Here is a 7,401-nt window from a genome sequence, read left to right on the forward strand (position 1 = left end):
ACGACAGGATGGAATTCTTGATCCGGTCCTTCCTGCATTAAAACTGCTCCCACGCCTCGCTCGGACGCATCTGTGGTTACTTGGAACGGTTTGTCAAAGTCTGGGGCCCTTAGCACAGGGTCAGACATGAGTGTTGCCTTAAGCTGGGTAAAGGCCTTTTGACACTCATCAGTCCACTGAACTGCATTTGGCTGTTTCTTTCTGGTTAGGTCTGTCAGCGGGGCGGCAATTTGGCTGTAGTGGGGTACAAATCGCCTATAATATCCAGCCAAGCCTAAGAAGGATTGGACCTGTTTCTTAGACTTTGGAACCGGCCACTTTTGGATAGCATCCACTTTGGCCTGTAGGGGATTTATAGTTCCTTGACCCACCTGGTGCCCCAGGTAAATCACTCTGTTTTGGCCTATTTGACACTTTTTAGCCTTAACAGTTAGTCCTGCCTGCTGGATGCGCTCGAAAACTTTTTCCAGGTGCTCCATGTGCTCTGCCCATGAATCAGAAAAAATGGCCACATCATCGAGGTAGGCAACTGCAGATTCTCCCAATCCTGCTAGGAGACCATCTACAAGTCTTTGGAAGGTGGCAGGTGCATTTCGCAACCCGAAAGGGAGTACATTGAATTCATACACCCCTGCCTGGGTGACGAAGGCTGACCTTTCCTTAGCGGGTTCATCTAGTGGTACTTGCCAGTACCCCTTGGTTAAGTCCAAAGTAGAGATGAATTGGGCATGTCCCAATTTCTCCAATAGCTCATCTGTGCGTGGCATTGGATAGTTGTCAGGACGAGTTACAGCATTTAGCTTACGGTAGTCCACGCAAAAGCGTATTTCTCCATCTGGTTTGGGAACTAGAACCACTGGAGATGCCCATGCACTATTAGAGGGGCAGATTATACCCATCTGTAGCATGTCCTGGATCTCCCTTTGTATAGCAGTTTTGGCATGAGGTGACTCCCGGTAGGGTGGGGTTCTAATAGGGTGAGCATTACCTGTGTCAATGGAGTGGTATGCCCGTTCGGTCCGTCCTGGAGTGGCTGAGAAAATTGGTGCAAAGCTTGTGCACAGCTCCTTGATCTGCTGTCGCTGCAGACGTCCAAGGGTCGTGGAGAGGTTCACCTCTTCCACGCCACCATCCTTTTTTCCTTCGTAGTAGACACCTTCAGGCCACTCCGCGTCATCTGTTTCCTGGGCTGTAAACTGGCAAACGTTTAATTCTCTGGAATAAAAGGGCTTAAGAGAATTAACATGGTATACTTTAGGCTTTATGTTGGAGGTGGGGGAGGCTATGAGATAGTTAACAGCTCCTAGGCGCTCCTGGACCGTGAATGGTCCTTCCCACGACGCTTCCATTTTATGAGCCTGGAGCGCCTTTAAGACCATGACTTGGTCTCCTACTTTGAAGGACCGTTCTCTGGAATGTTTATCATACCAGGCCTTTTGCTCTTCCTGAGCATTCTTTAGGTTTTCTTTAGCCAGGGCTAAAGAGTGTTGGAGGGTGCTTTGGAGGTTGCTTACAAAGTCTAGAATGTTAGTTCCTGGAGAAGGCGTAAACCCCTCCCATTGCTGCTTCACCAACTGTAATGGCCCCTTAACCTCGCGGCCATACACAAGTTCAAATGGTTAAAACCCTAAACTGGGATGTGGTACAGCCCTGTAGGCAAAAAGCAACTGCTGTAACACTAGGTCCCAATCATTGGCGTGTTCATTTACGAATTTACGTATCATGGCCCCCAAAGTTCCATTAAACCTCTCCACCAGGCCATTGGTTTCATGGTGGTAAGGGGTGGCAACCAAGTGATTCACCCCATGAGCTTCCCACAGGTTTTCCATGGTCCCTGCCAGGAAATTAGTTCCTGAATCTGTAAGGATGTCGGAGGGCCAACCAACCCTGGCAAAAATGTCTGCTAATGCCTGGCACACACTTTTAGCCCTGGTGTTGCTTAAGGGTACTGCTTCCGGCCATCGGGTAGCAAAATCCATGAAAGTCAGTACGTACTGCTTTCCTCTGGGTGTCTTCTTTGGGAAAGGACCCAGAATATCCACAGCTACGTGCTGAAATGGGACCTCAGTTATGGGTAGTGGCTAGAGAGGGGCTTTAACATGGTCTTGGGGCTTTCCCACTCGTTGGCACACCTCACAAGACCGGACATAATTAGCAACGTCCTTGCCCATTCCCTCCCAGTGGAAGGACTTCCCCAACCCGTCTTTGGTTCTGTTCACCCCAGAATGGCCACTGGGATGATCATGGGCTAAGCTCAAGAGCTTTACCCGATACTTAGTGGGAACTACCAACTGTCTTTGAGGATGCCAGTCTTCCTGGTGCCCACCAGAAAGAGTCTCCTTGTATAGAAGTCCTTGTTCTACAACAAACCGGGATCGGTTAGAAGAGCTGAGAGGCGGTGGGGTGCTCCGCGCCGCCACCCAAGCTTTCTGAAGGCTGTCATCTGCTTCCTGCTCGGCCTGGAACTGTTCCCATGATGCTGGAGACATCAGTTCCTCCTTGGACTGTGGACTGGGGCTTGGTCCCTCTGGAAGCGATGCAGGTGCTGGGGCTGTTTCCATTGACTGTGATCCACTGTCCGCTGGTGCACTATGTGGTATCTCAGGCTCTGGCTGAGCCTCTTGGGTAGGGTTATCTGCTGCTTCCGCCAGGTCAGGCTCGCTGGTGCCCTCTGGCATTGGAGTTGTAGACGGGTTTGCAAGCGCTGGACTCAGTGCTGGCAATGGTTCTGGTGCTGGTTGTGTTGCCAGTTCCGGTTCTGGGACTGGCTTTGGCTGGGTGTCTGGGATGGGATCCACTACGGCTGTTGCAGTCGTTGGCAGGGGATCCTGTTCCACCACCTTTGTCTGGGTCTCTGGTAACACAGACGGGGCCCTGGTGGACGGCTCAGGAACAGGGATGGGGGTGAAAGCTTGCTTAGCCTGGCTGCGGGTGACTATTCCCACCCTCTTGGCTAGCTTCACATGGTTGGCCAAATCTTCCCCCAGCAGCATGGGAATGGGATAATTGTCATAGACTGCAAAAGTCCACATTCCTGACCAGCCCTTGTACTGGACATGCAACGTGGTTGTAGGCAAGGTTACAGACTGTGACACGAAGGGTTGAATTGTCACTGTAGCCTCCAGGTTGATGAGTTTGGGGTCCACTAGGGATTGGTGGATAGTTGACACTTGGGCCCCAGTGTCCCTCCAAGCGATAACCTTCTTTCCGCCCACTCTCAAGGTTTCCCATCGCTCCGAGGGTATGAGAGAGGCATCTGGGTCTGGGGATCTTTGGTGTGATTGGGGTGTAATGAACTGTAATCGGTTGGGGTTCTTGGGGCAGTGAGCCTTTATATGTCCCAGTTCATTACATTTAAAACATCGCCCTGCTAAGGTATCACCGGGGCGATGTTGTTTGGTGGAGACTGGTGTGGTGGGGTGAGAAGGCGTCTGGGGTTTCCCTTGGGATGTGGGTGGGGCCTTGGGTTGTCCCCGGTGGTAAGGTTTTGTTTCGGCTTGCCCCTTCTGATATTTGCTCCAACTGCTACTAGTTTTTTTCTTTTCTGCCACCTCCACCCATTTGGCTCCAATCTCCCCCGCCTCAGTTACAGTTTTGGGCTTCCTATCTAGGATGTACCTTTCTATTTCCTCAGGAACACCCTCTAAAAACTGCTCCATTTTTACTAGGGAAACCAGATCTTCCAGAGATTTAACATTTGCTCCTGATACCCAGGCATCACAATTTTTGTCAATGTGGTAGGCATGCCGGGTAAATGACACATCGGGTTTCCACTTTAGGGCTCTGAACCGCCGACGTGCATGCTCTGGTGTTAGCCCCATTCTGAGTCTGGCCTTGTTTTTAAAAAGTTCATAACTGTTCATGTGTTCCTTAGGCATTTCAGCCGCCACCTCTGCTAAGGGTCCACTGAGCTGCGGCCTCAGCTCTACCATGTACTGGTCTGCAGCGATGCTATATCCAAGGCAGGCCCTTTCAAAATTTTCTAAGAAGGCCTCAGTATCATCGCCTGCCTTGTAGGTGGGGAATTTTCTGGGATGGGAAGTGGTACCTGGAGAGGGGTTGTTGGGATGGGCTGTTGTATCTGGCTTAGCCTTTGCTACTTCTAGTTCATGCTTCCTTTCTTTTTCTCTCTCCTCCATCTCTTTTTCTTTCAGCTCCATCTCTCTCTTGTGGGCCTCCTCTTTGGCTTTTTCTTCTCTTTCTCTCAGCTCTATCTTTTTTTCTTTCAGCTCCATAGCTCTCTTGTGGGCCTCCTCTTTGGCTTTTTCTTCTTTTGTAGTCATTTTCCTGTTTTCTTGTGCTGGGTCACCCCCTCTGCAGTTGATTGAAACTGGAAAGCTCTCAGCTCTGGCTGCTGCTGAGTTAACAGAGACTTTCTAACTAGCTACTCCCGAGGATGTAAAAAGAAAAAAAAAACAATTCAGCTTGTAAATTCCCTTTACCTTGTCTTTTGTTTGCTCATTTGAACACTTCTCTTAACAAAAGACCTTGTTAAAAAAACTTAACACCTCTGCCTTCAGGCAAGGAGAGATAAGATATGCATCTATCTCCAGCTCTGCTTTCCAAGCAGCTAGAAGGAAAAAAAAAATCTCACTGGCTTTTGGGTTTAAAATGATCCCACCGCTCTGCCACCATGTCAAGGCTGTATCCCCACTTTGAACTTTAGGGTACAAATGTAGGGGCCTGCATGAAAACTTCTAAGCTTAACTACCAGCTTAGTTCTGGTTCCGCTGCCACCATTTCAATGGATTCCCTCCCTGGGAAGCCTTGAAAAACCTTCACCAATTCCCTGGTGAATACAGATCCAACCCCCTTGGATCTTAAAACAAGGAGAAATTAACCATTCCCCCTCCTTCCTCCCACCAACTCCTGGTGAATACAGTTCCAACCCCCCTGGGATCTAAAACAAGGAGAAATTAACCATCCCCCCTCCTTCCTCCCACCAACTCCTGGTGAATCAAGATCCAAACCCCTTGGATCTTAAAACAAGGAAAAATCAATCAGGTTCTTAAAAAGAAGGCTTTTAATTAAAGAAAAAAGATAAAAATCATCTCTGTAAAATCAGTATGGAAATTAACCTTACAGGGTAATCAAACTTAAAGAGCTCAGAGGACTCCCCTCTAGTCTTAGGTTCAAAGTACAGCAAACAAAGATAAACACTCTAGTAAAAGGTACATTTACAAGTTGAGAAAACAAAGGAAAACTAACACGCCTTGCCTGGCTATTTACTTACAAGTTTGAAATAGGAGAGACTTGTTTAGAAAGATGTGGAGAACCTGGATTGATGTCTGGTCCCTCTCAGTCCCGAGAACGAACACACTCCCAAACAAAGAACACAAACAAAAACCTTCCCCCCCCCAAGATTTGAAAGTATCTTGTCCCCTTATTGGTCCTTTAGGTCAGATGCCAGCCAGGTTACCTGAGCTTCTTAACCCTTTACAGGGAAAAGGATTTTGGAGTCTCTGGCCAGGAGGGATTTTATAGTACTGTACACAGGACAGCTGTTACCCTTCCCTTTATAGTTATGACAACTACTATATCATGTTCACATGCAAAAATACAGAGGATTTCTGAAAAGGCTATATTATACTAACATTTTACATAGATATTTGTACTGTCATAGAATATCAGGGTTGGAAGGGACCTCAGGAGGTCATCTAGTCCAACCCCCTGCTCAAAGCAGGACCAATTCCCAACTAAATCATCCCAGCCAGGGCTTTGTCAAGCCTAACCTTAAAAACCTCTAAGGAAGGAGATTCCACCACTTCCCTAGGTAACCCATTCCAGTGCTTCACCATCCTCCTAGTGAAAAAGTTTTTCCTAATATCCAACCTAACCCCCCCGCCCCACTGCAACTTGAGACCATTACTCCTCCTTCTGTCATTAGGTATCACTGAGAACAGTCTAGATGCATCCTCTTTGGAACCCCCTTTCAGGTAGTTGAAAGCAGCTATCAAATCCCCCCTCAGTCTTCTCTTCTGCAGACTAGACAATCCCAGTTCCCTCAGCCTCTCCTCATAAGTCATGTGCTCCAGTTCCCTAATCATTTTTGTTGCCCTCCGCTGGACTCTTTCCAATTTTTCCACATCCTTCTTGTAGTGTGGGGCCCAAAACTGGACACAGTACTCCAGATGAGGCCTCACCGATATCGAATAGAGGGGATTGATCACATCCCTCAATCTGCTGGCAATGCTCCTACTTATACAGCCCAAAATGCTGTTAGCCTTCTTGGCAACAAGGGCACACTGTTGACTCATATCCAACTTCTCTTCCACTGTAACCCCTAAGTCCTTTTCTGCAGAACTGCTTTCTAGGCATTCGATCCCTAGTCTGTAACAATGAATGGGATTCTTCTGTCCTAAGTGCAGGATTCTGCACTTGTCCTTGTTGAACCTCATCAGGTTTCTTTTGGCCCAATCCTCTAATTTGTCTAGAATTTGTCACAAAACTTGAGATCAGCACTTACACAGCAAATTCTCACTGATGACTTGAGTTGTGTTTCCAAAGAGATATTTAGGATACAGCTAAAGAAAAATCCATTTTCTAATGTTCCGTGCTTAGTATTCTTGCTTTTTGTCATATATTGTATTCATTCTGTGTGATAAGGGTTGCATGCTAGAATGTAGAGTTTTGTGAGCTCTCGTATGGGAAACACTGGGGAAAGAATTACTTTACCCAGTATCCCAATACAGTTGCTGTATTTTTCTTTAAGTTTTCTAAAAGGGACTACATACTGTGCAGCTCTGAGCACTGTGTCTGCTCCTGCGCAACCTACCGTTGCCAGTGTTAGGTCACAGGGTAAGTCCACGAAGACACTTATGACTGACCATCTTGTGATCGTTAAAGATCCCATGGCATTTTTTCCCGACGGAGAAGAATTTATGCTGGTGCCCTGACTAAATTTAAGTCAAGTAATTACACTCTGCCTAAGCTACCCCTAAAGTTCTAATTAATTTCCTTTCCTAAAATGTTGCTCTTAAATATTTGCTACATTTTAACTTTAGAGATGCCTGAATTTTCCTCATGAGTGACATAATTCCATTTTATAACTTTCATATCTGCTTAAACTACACAGGAATCCATTTGGATGGAAAGCATTACACAAATGATAACTATTAAAAATTCCCAGACAAAAGACTGACATCAGGACATAGTTAAGGTTGAGAGTGCGTATCAATTATGTAAGGTATAAAGCTTTACAGGATGTTACATGAAGCATATTGTAAATTATCCCCAAAATAAATACTGTAAACACAGAAAATTCAGGATTAAGGATAAACTTAAAAGAAACCTAAACATCTTAAAGTATGGAAATACAGCATAAAGGCACCCAAACAAACTTAACTTAGCCCTGCAGTAACACCACATTATAAGCATACAATTATGATTAATGCACTTTAG

The sequence above is a fragment of the Chrysemys picta genome, chromosome 2, assembly GCF_011386835.1.
Source record: "Chrysemys picta bellii isolate R12L10 chromosome 2, ASM1138683v2, whole genome shotgun sequence".
NCBI lineage: Eukaryota > Metazoa > Chordata > Testudines > Emydidae > Chrysemys > Chrysemys picta.